Source organism: Cupressus sempervirens, chromosome 10 (assembly GCF_028749045.1).
Source record: "Cupressus sempervirens isolate cs-2001-9-10 chromosome 10, ASM2874904v1, whole genome shotgun sequence".
NCBI lineage: Eukaryota > Viridiplantae > Streptophyta > Pinopsida > Cupressales > Cupressaceae > Cupressus > Cupressus sempervirens.
Window position 1 is genome coordinate 320,575,303 of NC_143127.1, and position 27,966 is coordinate 320,603,268.

Consider the following 27,966-nt stretch of genomic DNA (forward strand, 5'->3'; position numbering starts at 1 on the left):
GTATATTTTTTTTGCCTTCCTCTCTTGTTTCCCATTATAAAATTTTAAAAAAAAACTTATCCCTTGCCTCAAGATAAATTTTGTGCAGTAACCAGATAAAAAAATCACTGTACGAATTTGTCTGTCACTGTCAGTACTTTTAAATTATTTGACAGAAATCAATAGAATGTAGTTGTCTGCAACAAGACATAAATATTTTTCATTATATGACTAAAATCTATGAGTCACATTCTTTACAAGTACCAAAGCACCAAATCCTTCTTAAGCCATCATTGAATCACAAACAAATAACATGGTATGAATACTATAATGTTTGTCCTAAAAAATAAAATTTTCTTTCTTATAAAATATATAATTGTTTTGTCTCTTTAATTTTTTCGTTCTTATTGTAGGACTAGAAAAATGGGTTAAATGCATAATATACTATGAGAAATCACAAAACTCAATCAACATACATTAACACCCACTGGTCTACCATGAAAGCCAAACTAATCAAAAAAAGTAAACACAAGGTTAGAAACCCCCTCTTTTATTTGTAGCTCCCATGTCCTTCTTTTTTCTGCAAATGATGTAGCTCCAAAGTTTCTTAAAATGTAGATTTTGAGTGTTTTGAGTGATTTAGAGTGTTTCTTAAGGTCTTGGGATGCAATGCAAGGTGTGGAAGTACAGATTAGGGTTTTGGAACCTAGAATGAAACACCTAATTACCAAGTGCACCCTAGAACTACCAAGTGCACCTTGAAACTACCAACTGCGCCCATGAAGTGTGCAGTTGGTAAAATAGGGTTGCAGTTGATAAAAGAGGTCAAAACTTGATAATTAAGATGTGGGTATGCAAGATATGAGTGTTTTTTTATATTTTTAAGGGTTTAGGGATGTTATGCAATTTGAGGAAATGTTAAATGACCTAGGGTTTTGATATGCAAACTACAAATGTCCTAGGGATGTTATGCAAGTGCAGATGCAAGGTGTCGTTTTGAAGGTATGCAAGATGAAGATTATGATGTGAAAAATGAAGGTTAGGCTTATGTTTTGGACTTGGTAAGGATGTTAAAGGTAGGTGTACGCAAAGTGGACTATGCAAGGGATGGTTTCCTAGGGTTGATAATGACATTTAGGCTATGCAAAATGAGGATAGGTGATCAAGAAGACAAGTTGGTTGATGGACAATTTGATAGGGTTTGATAGTGAAAATGATGTTAGGGTTTGAAAAATGCAATATGAGGGGATATACCACTAGGGTAAGTCAAAAATGACATTTAGAAATATGATTATGCTAATGATAGCTTGGTATACATAAGGTTTTTTGAACTTAGGTAAAATCTTTACAAGGTATTAACCTAAGAGTTTAACGTTATGACAATAGACTTTGGATCTTGATAAAAAAAATGACAAAAAAAGATAAGATCAAAATGACAAACCCAAATCTACCTTGACATAGGTAGCAATTGGAAAGCTGGGCTGAAACTAACACAATTCTAAGAGCTATTTTTTCTAGATTTTTTGTTGAAAAATGGGTCAAACTTTACTAGTGCCTCTATAGAGATGGAGAAAAGGCCGAATTGGTGAAGGGATTGAGAAGAAGAGGGATATGGAGATAAAAGGAAGAGATAAACAAAGATAGTGAGAATGAAATATATAACTAAGAGAAGGTAGAGAGGGAGATATAGGGATAGAGATGGATAAAGGGAGAGATGGAGAACAAATATGGATATAGAGAAGAGGTGTATGTGGAGAAAAAAATGGATAGGTGATGAGAGAAGTGAAAGGGGTAGACAGAGATGGAGGGATGAATATAAAAATGAGACACAAGTAAATAGTGTTTGTGTGTGTGTGGGAGAGGGAGAGAGCAGTGAGGGAGAGACACATTGAAGGAGATAATTCGAAATGAATGCTCAAAAATGATGTGTAGGACATCCGAAATGATGGTTAAAGTAGTCAAGATGAGGGTTGGGTATGCAAAGATGCAAGATGGAAGATGCAAAGTGATGATTTTTGAGGTGAAATGCAAAGGATGCAAGCTTAAATGCTAATGATTGCAATGTGAATATGAGGGATACTAAAAAGGTACTATATGAAGTCTATATGATGCAAGTATGAGGCTCAAACTATGAAGAATGCAAGTGGATGCTATGCAAGAGTGAAATTTATGCTTTGCCAAGCACGTTTAGGAGCAAAAGTTGCTATGTTTTCCAAGGTTTGAATGTATTGAACCAAAGTTTGTAATGTTTTGACAATGTTTGATATTTTGACAAGGTTTTGAAAATTTTCAAGGTGTAAATTTTAATGTTGGCTTTTATCTTGATTATGTTTTACACACACGCAAGACACATTAAGACAAGAATAGCTGTTGTTAAAAGTGAACAGTCACACCACAACCTAGGCTTTAGACTGTATCCACTGAATTCCTACTTGAACCAAAGTTTAGCTACACTTATCCAGAGCAGACAACTTAGGACCTTGGCACCACAGACTCCCCCTTACAGCACACTCACTTCTCGGGGCTACCAAGATCCACTTCCCAAGGGGCATGACTTCCCAAAGGACTGTTTGTCATGCCATAAATTTTTAACATAAAATTTTAACGCGAGAACACAACCAACCTTTTTTTTTTTTTTTTTTTTTTGTAGAATACATTAGTGTTTTCCTGACTAGATGAATGGTTTCGTGTGCATTGTGAAGGGGGATTATACTCCTAGTAGGTGGCAGTTATATTTGATTGTTACTTTGTATGATTAAAAGTGTGAGTTGCATGCTAAGTTTAGAGTTTACAATGAAGCTTTGATAATTACCTAACTGGAGTTGTCGATAAGATTAAAGGATACACTATCCATATTTAAACTTGGAGTTGTTAAGATTTGTTAATGGATTAAAAGGCTCTACTAGGGAAATGAAGTTATGAGCCCTTAGTTTTCTGCACTCAAACCAAGACACTCTGATGGGTAGATGTGATTTATCTTATGTGAATGTGGTGATGATAACATAGAAGATGGCAACAAGAGGATGAGTTATTACTCAGTGTGTCTCCATTAGTATTTGGGTTACCATTATTATTATATGTTCTATTATGAGTTTACTACTATTATAGTTATACCTTACCAGTGCCTATACTTTCTTAGTTTGCATCTTTTCATGAATAGGTTACATTATTATTTTCAATTATCATCTACGGAGCTTGGAGTTATTGTGCAATTATTATCTTGATCAGATTAGTGTTCAATCTCGTATCTCTTTATGTTGACATCAAAACATTGTTAATTCATATTTAAAATTAAGTGCCCATCTTGGTCATCTTGACTATACTACGCTCGACCTAAATAACCACTAATTAATATAAGATAGATCAAAATGATATAATATAATTTTAAATAGTATGTACCTAAATAATCTAAACTTATATATATATATATATATATATATCTACTTAAATAATAAGAGAAATATAAGACATATCCCTAGTTACCCATTAGATCCCCACATACCTTTAATCTCGTTTATCTATTTTATTAAATTAAATAACATGTTAATATAATCATTTAGATGATTAAGTATCTATAACCCATTTATAAATTAATTTCCATTAAAACATAACTTTATTAATTTACATGTCATGTCTAAATTTCAAACAAATACTAAATTAAAATTCAAACCCACTTCTAAATACCACTTGATTATGCCTATCTTTCCTAAGCTAAGGGTCTAGGCTTCCATCATGAGTATGCTAAGGCTGTCATATCACTCAACTTCATGCAATAAAAACCCATCTTCTTTTTCAAACGCATGTGTTTTAAGTCAATCTTGTCTAATGCAGATTTTGCCCTAAAAAACTTAACACAATAAAGTTAATTCACTTTCCTTCTTGCCACATGGGTGCCCAAGAGGATGGTGGTAGGTGGGGAGAAAAGAGAATGGTTTGTGCGCTCCCCAAGGTTTCCCTAATTCCTTCCTATCTTAATCATATAGTGGATAGCTCTGCCCAAGGAGGAAAAAGTAATCATAACCATGCAGCAGCAATTTATGACTTTTCAATCAACTTTTCACCATGTCCTTAGAGGGTATGCCTAGAATGGGAAGCCACTTGTATTTGTTTATTTTTTTTCATTATATTTTCAGATTTTGTTGTTGACTTGGCCATGCTCAAAAAAGGTGACGCCCTGGGCAATCATGTATAACATTTATGCTGCCGCTATTATATGCAGACTTCCTCTTTTTTGTTTTCTATTATTAATTTGTTTCTTTATTGAGAGTGATTTGATATAGCTCATTGTTTATTTTAATATTATTGCTTGCTAGGAAAGTCTCATTTCTCTAGAGTCCTATGTAGACTCTAGCCAATAAAATATTGCTCTGCAATAGAAGGGAATTTAGTCACCTTCCCATATAAATTCCAGAAAGTGAAATGAGCACCTTCAGCTAGTTAGTTTTTTAGGTTCTTTACACTTATGTGTATTATTCTAACTTTCTTCTCTCTTAATAGAGGTCATCCTCCTGAGTTATTATAATGACACATTATGAGTTATTAATCTTGTTTTTACCAATTAGATTCATAAGCTTATTAGATCATTTGGACGAAGTATTCACTTAAATCAATATATGGAAAAACATGCTAGAGAATTCATATTTGAAAAAAACTATAAAACTCAGGAAGTGTTAAGCTAAATTTTAATACAACAAAAGTCTTCATTTTCTTTGATATCATGAATATTAAGATTTAAACTATTTACCATTCCTTCTATCAATTGCATACCTTACTGCATTAATAATCTCAATACTAACATCAAACTTTTACATTATTCCCCAATAGAAAACATAAGATATCAAGTTGGCGAAGTTCAGTTTCAATCCTATTATAATCTCAAGATACTCAAATTCTTCTTTCTTCACATTGCAACGTAAATATAAATGAAACAACAATAGCACCACATAGCCCTTCTGACATGATCCTTTCAAATTTCCTTTAAGACAATATCAAGCATCAATTCTGTCAATTTGATCACAATAGAGAGATCATACATGAAAATGATATAACAACTTCTCCTCCTAGGGACATAAGAAAAGAAACAACACTACACTTTACAATACAATAAGAATGCACTTGCTCCTATTCAAGCAATAGACTCCATAATGTCAGACTTCCAAAACTCTCCAAAGGAAGACCTGCACAAGAGAAAGATAAATAGGAACCATGGAGGCTCACCTCCCAACCTAGGCCTCAAGGAGACCATTCCGCGCTAGGGGAAACAAGGCTCAACCAAGTTTCATCCACACATCAATATAGCACATAAACTAACACAATCACATATGTTGCAACACATTTACAACCCCAACCAAGGTCTACACAATGATTCTCAATTAGAATCATACACATTGGGTGAAGGTGGAAACACAAGGAGGTTTACCATTTCATATCATATCTGCCATAAAAATCGTGCCCTTTCAGGGCTAAATCAACAAAATACAAGGCCCTTTCGGGGCTTCATAATATAATGCCCTTTCGGGGCTTCATAAACATCTTCCACCACACACACTACCAACACAACATCCTCCACCACACACAACCAACAACTTTAGCTTCCTACAACCCATACTTCAGTTACTTCCTTCCTCACCATTTCTCTCTTTGTTATTTTTTTTTTCTTATCCTCCCCCAAGGAAAAATATGAATATGAGAATGGCATACAATGGAGCCCATACTCCAGGGTCCTCAACTATGTAATCCAACTGCTGCCCATTCACCCTGGACTTCTCTTTCCTTCCCACAAGGGTGAGTGTAAGTCCCACACCCATAACAACACTCAAGCACAAACAAGAAAACAAAATCAAGTAAAAATAAAACAAGAAAATTTCAAGAGTACATCACATTATCGCAACACAGGAATTCCAAGAACAATCCTACCAAAGGAACTCTTACAATTTCCAATGAAGAAGCATGGCATGAAGCACTAACTTGATTACAAGGTATGGCAATGGAATAAAGACCTCTTCTTGATTGGCTTTCAAGCTTCTCCTTCCCAATCCTTGGCTATCTCTAAAATTAGAGAGTGGGTGAATGAATCCCCAAGATTGGCACAACTTCCCTATAAAGACCTTCACTTTCATCCTCACCTACCTCTTTTACTTTCGTTTTTTTCCACCAATGAGGACTTAACCAAGTGGTGTCATGAGGAAAGAAGTTAGGTTACAATAGGATTTTCGAATTGGCTTGGAAATGACTCTTTTTGAGGGTCCCCTAGGTCCCCTAGACTCACTTATTATAATATTTAACCCCCCAACCCATACTATTACCATGTGGGTGACTTGTTTTCACAAAATTAACACTTAAGAATCACTTAGGCTCTCTAAAATTCCTATCACTTGTAACTTGCATTCTGTCAAAAAGGTGATTCTTCTTAACACTCTCCAAGGTGGTTTAATTGATATCGCAATGAGGATTATGCTTAGGTTAAGTGACTTCATGCCAAATAATCCTATTGGACATGTCATTTACACATAGACAATACAAGTGTCAAATGACACACACATGCACATAAAAACACTTCACACATTATGATGACATGTCACTAATCAACCATGCTCTCTGATTACAACACTCATACTCAGTCACAATACAAAATAAACACAATACAACGAGGTTTTGAATCTTCCAAAGATTCACCTTGGCTTAACTATGTTCACATAAGATTGAACCTTGTTTCCCCCATTAATCACCATGGTTCCACTTTCCTGCACACTTAACTTAAACATTAGTAATCCAATAAGATAATACATGATCCATACAAACATGTACAACATAAATCCAATATCTCGTACTACTCATTAACTTATACAAGTAGGTATCATCTAATCATTTCTATTCTAAGTACTATCAATAAAACATTGCAATAGCATATTCCATTTAACTTCCATCTAAGTGCATATTCAAAACATTTCATTATCATTCACATAAAATATTTAAAACAATGAAATATCGAATATGTGTATCCACAGTAATATTTTTTAGTATAAATCATTTTCAATTAGAGTATCACAACTCTTTTTCACCTAACAAAGAAACTTTGAATCATCTTTAGTAAATTGTAAAAACAATATAAAATGGATATGTGCGGACTGGTTAACTAGTAACTTTGATTAAGTTTAACTCCTCAGACTGTTAGAATGTTTTATTAATTATGTCATAATAATTTAAAACCAAGTTTCAAACATATCGATGTATCTGATTATCATCATAACCTATACTAATTGTTGTTCTTAGTAGGTTGAATGTTATTTTATCTGTCCTAACTACCTAGTAGATCATCCATAGTGTCTCCTGGTTAGATTCTTGTCTTGAACATTTTAAATCTCATTTCCATGTGGTCTTATCTTATCGACCTAATGTTACTGGAGAGAGTAACAAAATCTACATTAGTCTCCTAAAATCATAACTCACATTGTTATTTCATCAGGATCTAGAATAAGGTACTAGTGTGGGCCTTACACTGTTGTCTCTACTAAGGACCGCGAGAATGTAGGATGTCTTCACGGGCATGGGTGACCCCTTGAGCCAGTGGATAGAAAGGATTTTGGCCACGAAAACATGGTTTTTAGTAAGGGCATTCCGTTCAAAAAGTGAGTGATAAACTTCCTCAGAAGGTCTCCCAGCCCCGAGAACCGGGGTTTGACGCACCACAAGGATACTAGAGGAGAGCTATCACTCAGCAATACTGCCTACATGGCTTTCACCATAATTGAGTTTTATATAGCGGCTGGAACGTTGACCTGGCTTTTGGCCCGTTACTGCTCTGAGGTTGTCCCTTGGCATACCCAATATCGATTATCTTGGTCCAAGGCAGGCCTCCTATAGAAGTTACATGGATTTCTCTTACACCCAAGATCCACAAATGGCGAGGGGAGAGGATACGTCCAATGCAACTCCTAGGGATTTAAACACTGTAAATATGCTAGGAAAAAAATAAAAAGCTCATTTTAAGCACCAAACAAAGTGTTATTTAATCTAATAAATCCAGACACATGGTTTTGACAAACACACAATGGTCTTCGACAACGTCCTACAAAGCAAACATTAGTAGTTTGTTATGATCATGTCTTCATCCCACAATTGCCACATGCTGCAAGGAGACCATTAGTAACACAAAATCATCTAATCTATGTTTTAGAAGGAAATGAAAACCTTAGATTATTTCTTTATAGAAATTGAGAATTCATAAAGAGTTATGACACATTTATTTTTATCGAATGAATTTGATTTGAAAATAAAATTAAATATTTTTTATTAATTCAAGTTATAAATTAAAAAATTCAATTAAATGTGAATGAAGATAAGAAATATTGATGAAAGGGTGAACGAAGATAGGAAGAATATTAATTTGCAAATATTGAGAAATCTCTCACCTGCCTTCGATTTATCTGTGGACAAAATTCATGACAAAGACAGGCCTGCAATGCACTATCAGGTTGATACTAAATACGAAGATTGATGGCACAAAATGACATCTATAATGAAAATTTGCAATCAATGATTGAAACGTGAGACATGGTGGGTTTTTGTTTTGCGGATAGAATGATGTTTCATGCATGTAGGCGTAGGGCCCATTTTTGATAATTTTTTGGCTTTTTCGATTGTTCATAGGAACACGAAATTTTTAGCTATGTTTGCGCGAACATAGCCAGATATTTTTCTTGCCACCATGAAAGTGCAACGAACATGTTTGCTTGAGCATGTGTTCGTGCGAACATGCATAATATGTTCGCTTGAACACAGTGTTCGAGTGAATGCTCAAAATTAGGAAAATTTGAACTAATTTTTCATAATTTTTTAAATTTTTTGCTCTTTTGACTCCCATAATTGCAAGGGAATGATCTCCTACTGTAAAATAAAAAATGTCAAAATTTGCTACTCGGAGCAAGCTTTCCAATGACTATAATTTTAATACATATTTTAGTTGTTAAGATTTTCAAATATGAGTCTAACTTATTATAGGTTCATTACCGGTTCATTACTGATTGAACATCAACTGACTTCAACACTTCGGGAAAATTAGTAAATTAGATCAATTTTTTTTTGAAAAATATTTAGGCACTAGCTTATTGAGATACCTTACTATTAAAAAAAAAAAAATTAGGTTTATGATAAATTGACTTCAAATTATCTATGTCAAACGGAACGTATGTCTAAATTATGATTCATGTCACTTAAAAACTTCATAAACTATACAATATTCAACAAAAATAAATCAAACCAAATGCAGACACTGGATATCGATGTTACAAATCCAATACTGAAAGAATTACTTCATTATCATTTCTAGAAGAAAAGTTATGTGTGTCAAACGGATTGTCACTCTTTAAAATATTGAATTTTATTATGTACCACTTTTTAGAGGAGATAAAAAGAATTGACATAAATTTTTTTTTTTTTAGATTAAAAAATATAGTTACAAATTAGGAACAAAGTATTCAAAATCACTAGTTTATGTCATCTTGAAACTATTTAAAGTTTTGGAGATATAGTCACTTGAACGTGACGTTTGTTGCAAAAATATTGATTTCAGTGTCAAAATTGGTAAAAAACTGGAACCCATTATTGTGGGATCACCCTTATGGATATTGCATGTATTCTTTGTATTAGCAATAATAGGTTTATGTTATTAATATACATGATCATTATTCTTTCCAACTAAATTATCTATGCAATAATGATCATCTGTATTAAGTTCAAATAGCAAGTAGATTGATCAAAGAGAAAAAATAAAAAGATAGATAGATGCAGTTGGATTGAAGGCCATTAAATAATACATGCTTTTCATCTTCATAAACCTACAACTTATGTTTTATACTAAATTATCTATGCAATAAATTACCTATGGTATATATCATGAAATAATACATGCTGGACGTTATATATTTATACTAAATTATCTATGCAATAATGATCATGTGTATTAAGTTCAAATAGCATGTAGATTGATGAAAGAGAAAAAATAAAAAGATAGATAGATGCAGTTGGATTGAAGGCCATTAAATAATACATGCTTTTCATCTAGGAAATAGATCACATTAACAAACATGGATTCTATTGAAAGTTGGAATTACCACCTTTCAATAAAATCCATGTTTGTTAATGTGATCTATTTCCTAGATGAAAAGCATGTATTATTTAATGGCCTTCAATCCAACTGCATCTATCTATCTTTTTAATTTTTCTCTTTGATCAATCTACTTGCTATTTGAACTTAATACACATGACATTATTGCATAGATAATTTAATCCATAACTTATGGATTCATGCATGACTTGCCTCACCTATACTTTGTTAACAAAAAGAATAGCATAGATAATTTAGTATAAAACATAAGTTGTAGGTTTATGAGATTAAACAAAAAGCATCTATGAGATTAAAGGACATATAATGGTATATAGACATAATATTATCATAATGTCTTAATATTGAATAGTTTTAAACATATATAATTACCTACAACTTATGTTTTATCCTAAATTATTATGTAAATCTACTTGAAAATCACTGGCCTTGCTATATAGATACATGCATCAATGTTATCTATTTAGAAAGATAATCACCTATATTATCACTATCAATGTAATGCATAAGTATTAATAGATCATCAAATATGTTGTAGGTTTATCTATTTTGATGTAGTTTGATCCTATTATAGATGAAGTTTTAGGATTCATGCATGTATTATAAATAATCCACAAGTTAGATGATCACATTTAATACATGGATTAATTATTCTTTCCAACTTATGTTTTATACATGCTCTAAGACTTACACTATGTGGAATTAGTCATGATATCTTCACAGAATTATGATATCTTCACATGATAAAACTAAGGTATCATATGATAAAACTAAGGTTAATGATTCCATGGTTTATTTCAAACTAAACAGAGTTATGGTGATATGTATCTATTTCCAACATAAACCTATTATTGCATTATTGAAGATCATTAAATAATACATGTTGGAAGTTATAATGATCATGTCTATATCATGAAATAATACATGTTGGAAGTTATATATTTATACTAAATTATCTATGCAATAATGATCATGTGTATTTAGTTCAAATAGCAAGTAGATTGATCAAAGAGAAAAAATAAAAAGATAGATAGATGCAGTTGGATTGAAGGCCATTAAATAATACATGCTTTTCATCTAGGAAATAGATCACATTAACAAACATGGATTCTATTGAAAGGTGGAATTATTTAACCTTTCAATATAATCCATGTTTGTTAATGTAATCTATTTCCTAGATGAAAAGTGTGTATTATTTAATGGCCTTCAATCCAACTGCATCTATCTATCTTTTTATTTTTTCTCTTTGATCAATATACTTGCTATTTGATCTGAATACACATGACCATTATTGCATAGATAATTTAGTATAAAACATAAGTTGTAGGTTTATGAGATTTATGATCTATAAGCACAAAAATAATATGTCCAAATAATCACCATAGGTTTAAAACTTTCAATGTCATAATTCCATGGAATTATTTCACCTTTCAATAGAATCCATGTTTGTTAATGTGATCTATTTCCTAGATGAAAAGCATGTATTATTTAATGGCCTTCAATCCAACTGCATCTATCTATCTTTTTATTTTTTCTCTTTGATCAATCTACTTGCTATTTGAACTTAATACACATGATCATTATTGCATAGATAATTTAGTATAAAACATAAGTTGTAGGTTTATGACATTTATGATCTATAAGCACCAAAATAATATGTAAAAAAATCACCATAGGTTTAAAAATTTCAGTGTCATCATTATAGTGAAATTAAATTAGTTTTTGAGAACAAAAGTAATGACTTACATAGGTAAAAAGAGAATAATTGTCTCTAATTTTCACCTTTCAATAGAATCCATGTTTGTTAATGTGATCTATTTCCTAGATGAAAAGCATATATTATTTAATGGCCTTCAATCCAACTGCATCTATCTATCTTTTTATTTTTTCTCTTTGATCAATCTACTTGCTATTTGAACTTAATACACATGATGATATAATTCTATAGTTAGAACTATCTATCTAAAGCTTTATTTTTTTCTCTTTGATCAATCTACTTCCTATTTGAACTTAATACACATGATCATTATTGCATATATAATTTAGTATAAAACATAAGTTGTAGGTTTATGAAGATGAAAAGCATGTATTATTTAATGGCCTTCAATCCAACTACATCTATCTATCTTTTAATTTTTTCTCTTTGATCAATCTACTTGCTATTTGAACTTAATACACATGATCATTATTGCATAGATAATTTAGTTAGATGCAGTTGGATTGACCATTACACATGCTTTTCATCTAACTTGCTAGTTGGAAATAGATTATTGCATAGATAATTTAGTATAAAACATAAGTTGTAGGTTTATGAAGATGAAAAGCATGTATTATTTAATGGCCTTCAATCCAACTGCATCTGTCTATATTTTTATTTTTTCTCTATAATAGGTTTATGTTATTAATATACAAGATCATTATTCTTTCCAACTAAATTATCTATGTAATAATGATCATGTGTATTAGATTATTAGCAATAATAGGTTTACGTTATTAATATACATGATCATTATTCTTTCCAACTAAATTATCTATGCAATAATGATCATATGTATTAAGTTCAAATAGCAAGTAGATTGATCAAAGAGAAAAAATAAAACTATTAGCTTGATCATGCTAAAATGATCTTCAATATTGATCAAACTACTAGCTATGTTGATTATACATGCTTTTCATCTAACTTGCTAGTTGGAAATAGATTATTGGATAGATAATTTAGTATAAAACATAAGTTGTAGGTTTATGAAGATGAAAAGCATGTACTATTTAATGGCCTTCAATCCAACTGCATCTATCTATCTTTTTATTTTTTCTCTTTAATAGGTTTATGTTATTAATATACATGATCATTATTCTTTCCAACTAAATTATCTATGCAATAATGATCATGTGTATTAAGTTCAAATAGCAAGTAGATCGATCAAAGAGAAAAAAAATAAAAGGATACATAGATGCAGTTGGATTGAAGGCCATTAAATAATACATGCTTTTCATCTTCATAAACCTACAACTTATGTTTTATACTAAATTATCTATGCAATAATGATCATGTGTATTAAGTTCAAATAGTGAGTAGATTGGTCAAAGAGAAAAAATAAAAATATAGATAGATGCAGTTGGATTGAAGGCCATTAAATAATACATGTTTTCATCTAGGAAATAGATCACATTAACAAACATGGACCAAAATAGAGACAATTAGTATGAGATTCTCTTTGAAAGGTGGAATTATTTCACCTTTCAATAGAAGCCATGTTTGTTAATGTGATCTATTTCCTAGATGAAAACATGTATTATTTAATGGCCTTCAATCCAACTGCATCTATCTATCTTTTTATTTTTTCTCTTTGATCAATCTACTTGCTATTTGAACTTAATACACATGATCATTATTGCATAGATAATTTAGTATAAAACATAAGTTGTAGGTTTATAAAGATTCCTAGCTAGTATATATCATATGATGCATGGATTCCATGGTGATCATTTGGACATATTATTTTGGTGAAACATCTGTTATGAAGAACCATTAATGCCTATAATAATTTAGTTAGATATGTAAAATAACCGACTATGGTGATGTAGGATGTCCAACTTTATTGAATAGTTATCATAATTTCCTGCATGATCATTTTAATAGCCTTAAATAATAGCATGTATTATGAGAATCCCCTATTCAACTATTCTTTTTGTTAACAAAGTATAGGTGAGGTAATTCAAGCATGAATCAATAACTTAACCTATACAATCAAAAAATACTATGATATTTATCTTTTTCATAGTGCCCAATACATCACACTATTATTTTTGAGTCTTTCTTTTGAGAGGCCAATGTTAATTATTGATTTGAGATAAGTTGTGAGATTAGGATTAAGGCTTCACATTATCTTCATGGATTTTTATAACATAAGGTTTTATCTTCATCAAATTTTTAGGCTGGTTCTTAGACATCTTTTAAATTCTGATGCCCAATTTTAAATCAGGGTTGGAATTCTAGAAGTCTTTCTAATAGTTCAAGAATATAATACTGTGATTGAAATTTGTAAAACCTTCATCTACTTAAAAAACAAACAAACATATCTTATAGTGTTAGGATGTATTTATAAATGCTTCATCAACTCAAAGGTTTATTAAAGCCTGGTTGCAAAATCTATTTTCTGCACATTCTACAATCATTTCATTTCATTCCTTTTTATATGATATCTATCATAGGCATTTTGTCAAACAAAAAACTCAGGTACATTGTTAATGATTCCACATTTTGCATGTATTTTTATAAGAGTATTTCTAACTATAGTATTTGACCATAAATTTCCTAAATATTGTAACTATAATATTTCATTATTCAACATTTTACACATGTTTACAAGAGTCTTTCTAACTATAATATCTAACCATAAATTTCTTAAATATTGTAGGTATAGTATTTCATTAGGCACCATTTCTTTGAGGCCTTTGGCCAAATAGTTTACATGCTTTGTTGGGATTCCACCTTTTTTATTGGTAACTCAAGTATTATAATGATAAAGATTAAAAAATCCATAGAAGTATTGAGCCAATTAATCACCATAACCCAACCAACTAATATCTCCTACTAGCACTACCTAGCCAAGAGATTACACCTCAACAATTGCAAAACTATTTCAAAATTCCCATTGTACATAAAATGAAAAGGGATATTGAAAAATATAAAGGAGGACCAAGAGCTCATTGATGCAGTCAAAAAATGGACCATGGAGGAGGACCAAGAGCTCATTTTTGTAGTTCAAAAGTGTTGTGAAGGTAACACTTCAAGTGTTCTAAAAGGAACTTTTTAGCATGATCAAATAATCCCCTAGTTGTCACGAAGATTGTCTCTTACCAGAAAGTACAATATGGTTTCAAGTAAAATAATCATAGCAATTTAAGCACTTTGTCTAGATCTATAGATCTACCACATTCTATAGCTTATATTGTTAGAGTAACCATAAGTATATCATCAGACACTAGCATGATTGTGACTATTATTTTAATGAATTATTTTAATGGAAACACAAATGGCACAATTGTTGTAAGTTGTAACAATAACTTCTATCTTATTGACAATATTGATTCCTTCAATTGGGTTAGGGCGATCTTGAATGCATTTAACTTCAAGAGGAATATAAAATAACACTACATTGTAGTCATCTCAATATCATCAAGGCCTATAGAAAAGACTTCTTCATTTTATTGCATTTATTCTTAAATCCTCTATCACACATCTCTCTTTGTAAAGTCTAGACCTAAGAGTAGAAAGAATGCAATTCATAAATCTAGTACAAGTCACATGACTATCCCTACACAACTTCCAAGTACAACTACAACCATGTCATCAATTTCAACATCAAACTATAGTATCCATATCTATTGCAAGCCCCAATTATGGAATTTATGGGATCAATCTAGCCACTCAATCTAGTATAAGTGAAGCATTATGTCATGGGACCTCCATGACATTGAGTGGCCCTAATCCATTGGTCAAAGCTATTGTAATTGTAGCTGAATCATGAATAGCTCCTCCATTATTTTTTGCCTCTTTGCTAAATGTTACACAATCTAGGAATGTTGTGCATTTTAGAGTAGGGTATGTGCAATATCATGGTCTACCAAACTATGCTCTTAAGTAGCAATAAAAAATCAAAAAATCAAGGTTATGCCAACTTGACTTGAAATTTTATACTTGTTATTAACTTTATATCAAAATTTTGAGACAAAAGAATCTCTAGAAAGTTGAATCTAGTTATAAACTATTAGGACTTATCTCAAAAAAATAAAAAATTGAGTGGTCAAAATTTTGAATCTGAATGCAATATTACAAAAAATTTAGAACAAAAAAAAGAAGTAGACGTATGTCTGACCACCTTAATCAAAATCAAATGATAATATTTTTTAATAATATTCTAGATATAAGTAGACTCATGCTTGGATGTGACACATAGTTTTGGGTATTTTTATTCTAAATAAATAATAATTAATTAATTTTTAACTTTAGAATTTTTGGAATAAAAAAACTCTTTTGTTTGACCACCTTAACTAATTAAAAAACTTTGCAAAATTCTATTTTTCATTTTTTTTTTCTTACAGTAGAAGAAACATAGAATGTGATGCATCTTTTGGATTTAAAAAATTTTGAACCATTTGAAAGTTATACTTGTTTTTCAATTAGTGCATTAGTCAACACTTTATACATAACTCCATTAGAAAATAAGTAATAATTACTTACTAAACTCATAATTTTACAAACCTTACATTTATGGAAGTATAAGAACATTCTTAAGAAACCCTTTTCATTTCACTAAATTTTGGTGGAAAAAAAGTCATCAGCTACATGTTTGAAGTAAAAATCACATAAAAACGGGCCAAAGGAACATTTTTAGGATGTTTTTAAAGTTGACCATATAGATTTGGTATCAAAAGATATAGTAGACCTTATAAAGATATTAAATTTTTTCATTTAGTATCAAGGTGTGTGGAAAGAAGTTGGAACATATTTTGAAATGGTTTGAGATATTTTAGAACTACAAATTTTTTGGATCGCCGATTTTTTGCAGACCATGATCTTGGACATACCCAGTAGGAGAAGTTCAATTGGAAAAATCAAGATATGACACTTAGGAAAAGAATACATGTGAGAAAATATATAAGATTAGGTTTAATAATGTTTTTATTAATATTAGTGAAGGGCATGATGTGTTACTGGTAGAAAAATGAGGGTTTCAAATGTGCAATGCATTCAAATTGGATCAGTGTCATCTCCTCTTGTTTAAACAAGTTAATGCCAAGCATTTATATGAAAAGCATATGGCCAGCTATAAAAGAGAATGTTATTTTGTTCTGTTGCATAATCCACTATTTTACTAGTAAACATTTAAAAGATAAACCTTATTAATATAATTTAAATTTAAAAACAAAACTTACTGTGTTTTAAATCTAAATTTTAAAATGAAATCCATTCAAGAAAATCTTTAAGAAATTTTTTAATGTCTTAACCATAAGCCTACACTTAAATTGTTTATATAGTTTTTACCATATCTTATTATTATATCATCTCCAATTATAAAAAATAACTTAAAAAATAATGTATTTAAAAATCTAAAACTACTTTTGAATATTTTTTTGGAATCAAGATGGTGAATGTGGGGGTTTATGTGTTTCCTAAGGATTTGTTTGATTTTTTTTGAAGTCTATGGTTATATCATCTCTAATTGTAAAAATGAAGTTAAAAAAGAATGCATTTTAAAAATCAAAATTATTTTTATCTTTTTTAATGGAATTAACAAGGTGAATGTGGGGATTTATGTGTATTCTCAAGACTAGTTTGAGGTTTTTGAAGTGTAATGTTACTTGGTTAGAAACATAAACACAAAGGTTTGAGATGCATTCATTCACACATAAATGTAGTGAAAATGATCTTCCATTAATCATAAGTAATGGTTAATTAGATTAGTACCAAAACATGTGAGAGATTGAGAAGCTCCTTTGTTGTTGTTCTTTCTAGGAAGCTTTATTGGTATGCTAGAGTGACCAAAATCTACCACATCTTTTGATCTTCCTTATTGTGATATTATTACCACTATACAACTTATAGAATGACATTTTTATAGTTATTTTCCATTGGAGGAGGGACACTACCATTTTGTTATTGATGGGATATCTTAATCTTAGAATGGTGTATGTTTGGCATGCTCAACTATTCTATAGCGGTACATCGTAGAAATTCTTCTATTAATAATAAATGAGAATGATACAAAAAATTATAGAAATGAGGTAGTAGACTAGAAAATATTATGATCTCATTGTTTCTAAGAACCATAATTTTTCTTACACTTGAAAAATGACAAAACCAAACAAATGTTCTAACTACTTTTACAAAGTTGTTTTTTGAATCAAATGTCTATACTTGATGTCTACTTTACAAGATGGTAGTGCAAGATAGTTTAAGATTCTTCAATGGTTTTGAATGACAACTTAGTTTTTTTATACAAGAGAAGAGGTTGTGGATACATGGGACACAAATTTCTTGAAGTGTGCTTTGCTATTGCATATGATATTGGAACATAGATTTTCAATGATAAAATTACAATTAACATACACTATAAAAATATGGATATGAAAATCATTGACATGCTTTAAGTTTGTACTATTACAATATGTGTGATAAACAGAGAGGCCCATGTCATATCTCATCCATCTTAGTTGGACTTGGAAATCAATGGTTAAAATCATATACCAAAGGCTACTCATCCAAATTTCCTAGAATAGGTAAAAGTTATCATCACATTTAGTTACTCTTAATTAAGTATCTCTAGAGGACTAGAACTATAAACCTCTGAAACATTCTAAAGAGATTCATCATATGTTGATCAATCTAGATATGGAAGAAAGGTTATTTCCAATGTAATTTAAAAGATAGATAAGAAATTCTAAATCATAAATAACTTTATAATTACATAAGATTAAGCTAAAAAGGATTATTTCATTATTGAAAGTCATAGAAGTGAGAAATTGTAAAACATTTTGAAACGCTTGTGTGCTCTCATTGTAACTTGCAACCTATGCAAGGGAAGTCATTGTGTCATTCACTAGTCCCAAAGATGAATTTATCACTAGCCAAAAGAGTATGGAAAAATAACAACAAAAAATTGTTTTAGGTCTTTTATGGGCCATCTCAATCTAGTGTTAGTTTTAGGTAGTTTGGACAACTATTTGCCCTCATGTGATTAATTCACAAATAATTGTTAGAGGTATGAAAAATAATTATTTGTTAATTAATTGAATCCTTCTAGAAACCACTAGTAACCTATTGGTTAAGTTTCTTTAAGCGAGAAGCAACTAGAAACTTCTTTGTTAGGAAACAACTAGAAACTTCTTGGTTGAGTTGTCTTAATCAAGAAGCAACTAGAAACCTCTTGGTTAAGTAGTATAAAAGGGGGTCAAGGGAGGCATTTCTAAAAACAATAGAATAGAAAACAAGAGTTGTAGAAGTATTTGCAGTGTTAGCAAATGAGTTGGTAGTGATATAAAATAGTCTTGTAGTGTTAGCAAGGGCACAATAATAGCATTTGGGATAGCAGTGGGGAATATCAACAAGAGAAATTAGGAGGTTTTCTGAATTCTATCAAGGAGAGGCAAGGAAATTTTTTATTTCTTTGTTTGCTAAAGTTAATATATTTTCCATCTATAGAGCTAGTTTTACCTTAGGGTTATTTCTAGGGATGATTTGTCCAAAAATATTGTGTTCTTTGTGTTCTGAATTTCTTTCTATATTTTATTGATGAAATTGCAGCTGTGTTTTTTTTTAATATATTAGCTAGAAATTTATTTTTAGCAGTTTAATAATCATTTATGATAGGAGATTACTAACTAGTGAATGCAATAGTGTTAATTTTCACATCGTATTAGAGCATTGTTGAGGGTAGAAGAGTTTTTCCCTAGGAAAGAAATTGTGATCCCTTCAAAATTATTGCTTTAATCCCTTGAGATGGCTTCAATTGGTTTGACAGATTAGGATAGATTGGATGGTGCCTCAAATTTTGGTGTCCGGAAGGCCAAATTTTGTTTATTGTTGGAAGAGAATAGTATCAAGGATTATCCTACTAGTGTTGTAGTTGTACCAATGGATGTGACATAGCTTGCAAAATATAAGAAGGATGATGCCAAAGCAAGTAGGATTATCCTTGATGGTGTCAAGGATCATATTATTCCACATATCTCAGAACTAGGTAAAGTGAATAAGATGTGGGATGTCATTCTAAATCTATACCAAAATGCTACCACCAATAGGAAGATGATTCTCAAAGAAAATTTGAAGAATACCTGGATGAAATAGGGAGAAGACATTACAAGTTACCTCACCAAGCTTAGACTTGTCAAGGATGAGTTAATGACTATTGGAGATAGTCTCAGTAATGGCAAGCTAGTGAGAATAGCTCTAAATGGGTTTTCTAAATAGTGGAGTGTCTTTGTTCGAATTTTTATTGGACAAGATGCCTTATAAAGTTGGGATGAACTACAAGCTAATTTCACTCAAGAGGGGTTTAGACTAAGTCTTTTCAATGCATCCAACAAGAGTTAGAAAGTGAGGTGGAAAAGGAAAAAATTGCCCTAGCAGTGAAAGGGAAAAAAAAAAAAGGGATCTAGCTCACAAAGTGAGAAGAATGACCTCTTTAAGGTCAAGTGCTTTAGATGTCATGAGTATGGTTACTATGCCAGTGATTTCCTAGAAAGGATGAATCCAAAGAAGCAAGTGGTAGCTTCAACAAGTGTACATGAGCTATCTATTAGAATGGAAGATGAGTTTGTACTTATAGCTTGTATGGTGAGCTCAACCTCATAGGCTATCTAGTATATAGATAGTGGGGTATCATTTTACATGATAGGAGTTAGAGAGTACTTCCCAAATTATAAGGAGGAGAACACCAATATCCAAATTTCTATGGGAAACTTGTCCAAGCTCAACACAGTTGTGAAAGGGACTGTACAATTTTAGTTGGAGAATGGAAAGATAATTGTAGTTCATGATATGTTGCATGTTCCAGAATTAGGTATGAATTTGATTTCCATAACTATTCTTTAGGATAGGGGGTATAATTCACTCTTTAGAGGGACACATGTGTTGATTAAGCATAAGAATTGGAAATCATCCATAACTATTGGAGTTAGGAGTGGTGACCTTTATAGGTTGTAGTTTGACACTCCTAAGGTACTCATGAGCATCACTAATCCTAGAGATCTTGGAGAGCTACGACATAGGAGGATGGACCATAATCATCATGGAGCACTCAAATTACTTCTTGAGATAGTGACAAGTTTTCTAGAGGTGACAAAAAAACATGATGATCTTTGTAAGGGATGTGTGCTGGGGAAGTTTATAAAAGCATCTTTTTTGAGGAGTGATACCAAATCTGAAGGTGTTCTTGATCTAGTGCATTCAAATATATGTCCATCAATGTTGACAAAGTCTATTAGAGGATATGAGTAATAAGTTATGTTTATCAATGATTTCTCCAAGAAGACCTTGATATACTTCTTGAAGACCAAGGATGAAATTTTTAGTTGGTTCCAAGAGTTCAAGGCTTTAGTAGAGAACTTGGAAGAAAAGAAGATAAAGGTTCTTCGATTAGACAATGGAGGAAAGTACAAAGGAAATAACTTCCAAGAGTTCTAAACTAGGGAAGGGATCAAATAATGCAGTTCCTGAGAGGAAGAAACATTCTATATTAGAGGTTGCAAGAGCTATGCTACATGAAAAGGATATGCCCTACTACTTATGGGTAGAAGCATGTAGTACAATAGTCTACATTCAAAATAAGATTCCACATAAAGTGATAGGGAGGATGACACCAAAGGAAGCTTTAACACAAAAGAAGCCTAATGTTAGCCATTTTAGTATATTTTGGAGTTTTTCATATTTTCATAGTCTAGGTGATACATGTACCAAGTTAGATTAGTCTGCACAGAGGGGGTAGTTTTTTGGGTACAATGAAACCTCAAAGACATATATGATTTCTATCCCTAGGACTAGAAGAATTATTGTCAGACATGATATTAGAGTCATGGAGGAAACGGCATTTAGAAGGTCCATAGACTTTCCAATAGATGATCAGAGTGAGTAGCCAGTAGAAGCTCCAATGCTTAGTCAAGGGTAGCAAAGCACAAGTATAGTTACTAGCACAAGTGTAGGTTTAGGTGGTGAAGTTTCACAGAGCATGGAGCAATAGGTACAACATGAAATGCATCTAGAAGACTTAGAGGTTGATATCACATCCTCTATAGTTGGTAGCAAGAATCATAAGGTTCAAGAGACACTAAGGGATACTCGGGAGTTTGTGGGAGCTCCTAGGAAGAGTACTAGACAATGGAGGCAACCAACCAAGTTCAATGACTATGTGGAACTAGTTAGTCAGTTGCTAGATAGTGAACCTTCTACCTATCAAGAGGCTACAAAGTATTAGGTATGGTGAGATGCTATGGTTGAGAAGTACTCCTTGGTAATGTAAAATGATGTATGGGAGGTAGTTCCTAGACCAACAAATAGGGTAGTTGTTGGATCACACTATATCTTTAAGATAAAGTATAGTGCAAATGGTAGCATCAAGAAGTACAAGTAAAAGTTCATGGCCAAGAGGTTCTCTTAGAAGGATAGAACAAAATATGAGGAGACATTTTCTCTAATGGCTAGGTATACTTCTATATGAACTGTGATCTTGTTTTCAGCACAAATGGGATGGTGAATCCATCAAATGGATGTCAAGACAACATTCCCTAATGGTGAGTTAAAGGAGGAGGTATACATAGAGCAACCATAAGACTTTTTAGCATATAGAAAAGAGACCCACATGTGCAAATTGTAGAGCACATTGTACAGATTCAAGTAGGCTCCCAAAGTGTGGTATGAGCACATTGATACATAATTGAAGGAAATGGGTTTTGTGAAGAGTGAAGTGGGTGCTAACGTCTACTACTTGGTGGTTGGTGGTGAGATTCTTATTCTTGTTCGTTATGTGGATGGCTTGTTCCTTACAAGATCATTAGGATTCTTAGAAGACTACAAGAGGGATGTTGTAGAAGAGTTTGATATGAAGGACTTAGGACTTATGCACTACTTTCTAGGCATAGAGGTGTGGTAGAAACATGGAGATATTTTCCTTGGTCAAGGGAAATATTGAAAGATATTTGGGATGGAGGATTCTAGAGCCATGTCTACACCCATGATCACAAATTCAAGGAATGTAGTTACATCTAAGGAGAAAGATGTAGATCCCACCTTACAAAAATAGTTGATTGGTTTTCTTATGCATTTGGTCAACACTAGGCTAGATATAGCTTTTATAGTAAAATCTCTTAGTTAGTTCATGGTTCAACCAAAAGGAATGCATTAGACAATAGTCAAGCATGTATTATGTTACTTTCATGGTACAATTGAGCATGGTATTAGATATGTCTAAGGTGAAGGTATCAGGCTGATGGGCTATACAATTGTACATTGGGAAAGAAGTACAATGGAGAAAATGAGCATTTCAAGGTGTTGTTTTAGTTTGGGATCAGGAGTTCTATCTTGTTTCAGTAGGAAGCAAAAATCTAGAGCTCTTAGTTTAGCATAAGTAGAATACGTAGTAGCTAGAATGGTGACATGTTAAGCTATATGGCTTCAAAAAATTTAGTAGCCTTGTTTGGTCAAAAGATTGAGACTACTGTGATACACTATGACAATTAGAGTTGCATCAAGTTATCTAAGAATCTAGTGTTTTATGACAGGTCTAAACAGATAGACATCATATATCACTTCATTAGAGATTGTGTGTAATGGGGAGTTGTTTAGCTATAATACATACCTATAGAGGAGAAATTATTAGACATTCTAACAAAGGCTTTAGGGAAGGTGAAATTTATTTTCTTTAGAGATAAGTTGGGTTTCATGTAGAATAACTTCTCACTAAGAGGGAGTTTTAGTTTTAGGTAGCTTGGATAGCTATTTATCCTCATGTGATTAATTACAAAATAATTTTTAGAGTTATGAAAAATAATTATTTGTTAATTAATTGAATCCTTCTAGAAACCACTAGTAACCTATTGGTTAGGTTTCTTTAATCAAGGAGCAACTAGAAACTACTTGGTTCAGTTGTCTTGATCAAGAAGCAACTAGAAACATCTTGTTTAAGTAGTATGAAAGGGTTTCCTGGGAGGCATTTGTCAATAGAACAAAACAAAGAACAACAAGAGTTGTAGAAGCATTTGTAATGTTAGCAAATGAATTTTTAGTGATAGAAAAGAGTCTTGCAATGTTAGCAAGGGCACAATAATAGCATTTGGAATGATAGTAGGGAATATCAACAAGAGAAATTAGGAGGTTGTCTAAATTCTACCAATGAGAGGAAATGAATTTTTTATCTCTTGATTTGCTAAAGTTAATATATTGTCCATCTATAGAACTAGTTTTCCCTTAGGTTATTTTCCAGCAATGATTTGGCCAAAAATATTGTGTTCTAATTTTTTTTTCATATTTTATTGGACAAGTTGTAGTTGTGTTATTTTTTGATATTAGCTGGGAAGCAATTTAATAGTTATTTACGATAGGAGATGAAGAACTAGTGACTGCAATAGTGTTAATTTTCACATCTAGTGGACTTTTGAGTTCATAAACATGAAATTGATACATATAATGTTTATTGTTTATCTAAGGGTATACCATCAACATAAATTTTTTTGCAGGATTAATTCATTGTTGTGTAGTGCTACTATTAGAATTGTGGATGATGTATCATCTATAGAAATTACCATGAATTCTTCCATAGGCCTATGCCATTAGATGAGTAGTAGACCACTCTTAAGATTCCCTAAAATGTATAAGATCTTAGGGATGGGTTCTAATCAAAGAAAAGTGAGGGGTGTATGGTGGAGATGATAGGTGTAGTAGATATTTTCTAAGCTACATTCTCTTTTGGACACATTTGGTAATTAAAATTTATAGGCACATCCTTTCATGTCTTTGGCATTGCCATGCTTTCTTCAATGGGTTTGGGGCTTTTTGAACATCCATGGTACAATTATGGTTTCCCATGTAAATGAGATCCAAGTAAGGTATGATATGCTTATATTTATCAAGTTAGCTTTTTTAGGATCAAATAATTTAAAATTATCTAATGTATCATATAATTATAATTTGATATTATAAAAATAAAATAAATTTTATTTGATCTTTCTATTAATAAATTAATATGCTAGTTATAACTTTACAACAAGGGGTCAGGAGATACAAGATTCCCTTGCAAGAGTTGACATAGCCGAAGCTAAAATCAACAACTATTCATCAAAAATAGATATAAGTAGCTCCCTTAGCTTGCTAGAGAAGTGCTAGTCAAGGGAGGTGGATTATCATGATCATTATAACAATAGGAATCCCTAGGATTGGTAGGATGAATAGGAATAGTCCAGCCATTAGCAATGTCATCATCAATAACTTTTTCCTTGTTCTTCTCCTATGATTTTGATAGAGTAATAGCCAGATCAAGGTGGAAGAAAGACCACTTGGAGCCACAAGAGCTAGGAAGGGAAACAAGAGGAGGAACCATAGGAATTAGGGACGAACATGAGCTAGGGAGAGATGGAGAAGTCTAGTGGCACCATCACCCAACATTTCTACCACTAGGAGAGTGGTGGTAGGGAGCCTACAACCATGGTGTATGTGAGTGGTGAGAAAATGAACTATGACCCCAACAATGGCATCCATGTGGAGTGTTGTCAGTCAAGGAGTCAGGAGTAACTCTAGTGACCATGCAAGGTGAATTACTCTAGTGATTGAGCAATCTCTGAAGGTGGGACAGCTCCAATGCCACATTGTTGTCCTGGCCCTAAATTTGAAACATGAAATTATTATAAATATTTTCTTTAGTGCACATAGAAACATTGATATCAAGAAAATTGTGAGTGCAAAGAAAAAAATTCATATCCTTCAACAAAGTAAGTATATTTTCCATCTTGAAAGTTTTCCAAATTTTGGCAAATTTCCTAGGAATCCTTGGGGAATCACCCAACACAATTATGTGCCAAGAAAATGGTTCTATCATGAATGGATTGAAAAAAATATGTATCCATTGCCAATAATTCTAAGCACATGTACAAAACCAAAAAGAAAAAGAAAAAATAATAAAGGATGCCCAAGAAAAGGAAACTAAGGATCTAGAACACCAATATGCTTGAGTCAAGGCCCAAAGGGAAGCTTTTAAAACAATAGGCACAAGGAAAAATGGGCAATCTTCATCTTAGTGATAAAAGTCCAAATAATATCAAGTCACATCTTGAAATGATAAGAAGAAGACTGAAGATGCCAACATTGGTTGAGAGTAGCCATCATAGGGAGATGGGGAAAAATCCAACAATATCCTAAGTTGGGTTTTTAATTAGTAAAGGGCATGGCAAGATACCACTTCTAGTCTTTCCACCAAGGTCACATAGATTGGATGCCCACCTTGTGAATCAAATAATATAGAATGGTAGAGATTAGAAGATAAAAAAAAATTGATCTAGACAAGAAAGACAGAACTAGACCTACATATCTTCCCAATATCTGAGACTCATAGAGACTCTAGAAAAAAGGTTCTTAGGAGACTTGATGTTGTGTTTGAAAAAATGCAAAGCACTAGCACCTTAAAACTTGGCCAGAGGAACACCTTGAATAGAAGAGAGTGGGGACCATCAAAGGTTTCACTAATTCAAAGAAAGCCCATCATGAAACCCATCACCATCCTATAAAATACAAGGCTTCACATCTTCCCAATCTTTCCAAATGCTCTTGATAACAAAAGATGATGTAGGAGCATCCAGAGGTATAAGGGCAATCTGTGTCATCCAAAAAAAATTTACTTGGAGTTAGTTTCTATTTCATGTGTTTTCATTTCTAGATACCCATTTGGGTCAAATAAAGGTTCGAACTCTCACAGTTCCACTATTAGTGTTCTAGGTTAGAGTTTTTAATCACCTTGGGATACGTGTAAATACCAAAAAAATAGGAGTATGTAATTGAGCCATCATTTTGGTGAACTAGAAGGTGTAAATTGGTTGGATAATTCTCATTGTAATTTAGAGCATTCCAAAAAAATAATAAGGTCAAAAGCCCCACAGTTTAAAAGTTATCGTAGTTTTTCAATTTTTGGAGACATCCTAAGAATGCTTCAAAGTCAAGTTAGGGGCATTGAATGACCTTGAATAGGGCCAAAAAATAGGGGATGAGAAAATCTGGTCAATAGGGCTATAGAGTGCTTTGAGAGCTTTCCGAAATGTAAATGGTTTGTCAATCAGAGCTATGATTCAAAAGTTATGCCTCCCAAAAGTTTGATTACCATTTCTAGATTCTTCTAATTTTGTGCCAACTTCTAATGCAACTTCTAGAGCCTTCTATTTGGTCGGTGGATGCCAACTAGCACTTTCTAGAATTTATTCCTAATCCTTAACCCTCTAGGGTCTATTTAAGAACATTTCTGGCATTGTAAAAGGCAATTCGGAGTGGAGTTTGAGAGGAGGTATTGAAAAGAGAAATTATCTCCAGATTTATACTATTGTAAGCCCATAGGGCATGCTTTGAAGTATATTTTCTTTGTACTAAATGTATTAGCATATTTATGAAGTTAATAAAATTTTCCCTTTCCTTTTGTGTCCATTCTGTGCTTGGGTTGTGTCCCCATCAAAAGAGCCATGGAAATTGACACTTTTCAAGCTTCATCATTGGTGAGAGTATGGATAATCTACATAGCACAAAGAGAAAGCCCTTCCTTCTATGTGGAAAGAAGGCCAAGACCTCTAGATTCATTGTGGAGACAAAAAAAAATTCTATGTAACCCTATGAAAGCCATGATGATCAGACTTAGAATCCCAAAGAATGTCATAGAGAAAACATTCCAACTTGAGGTAGGAGGGTTTGGAAGGAGCCTAATAAGAAGAGTAATAACCATGAGTAGAAGCTAACACCTTCAAGAAAATTTGGAATTTCCTCACAATAGAAAGGGGTCAAGTAATATAGTAATCATGTTTTTTCTCAATTTTCATGAGTACAACATTCCACAATTCTACCAAAGAAGCTTGTAAGGTGAAGGGGATGCCTAGAAAGTGGAATATCTTCCCTTGAGTAATCCATTTACACTCAAATTGAGAAATACAAGGTGGTTTTAGAAGAAAAAGTTTCCTATAACAGAGTGTCTTGTGCCATTAAATAGCTATACTAGAAGCTTAAGAAAGTTATCCAAGAATTACAATGCATTATTGATATTTTCCTTGTCGTCTAAGAGAGTGAGAGAAGAGTCATCAACAAAGTGACCATTGACAAGCTAAGACGAAGACTCCAATAATGA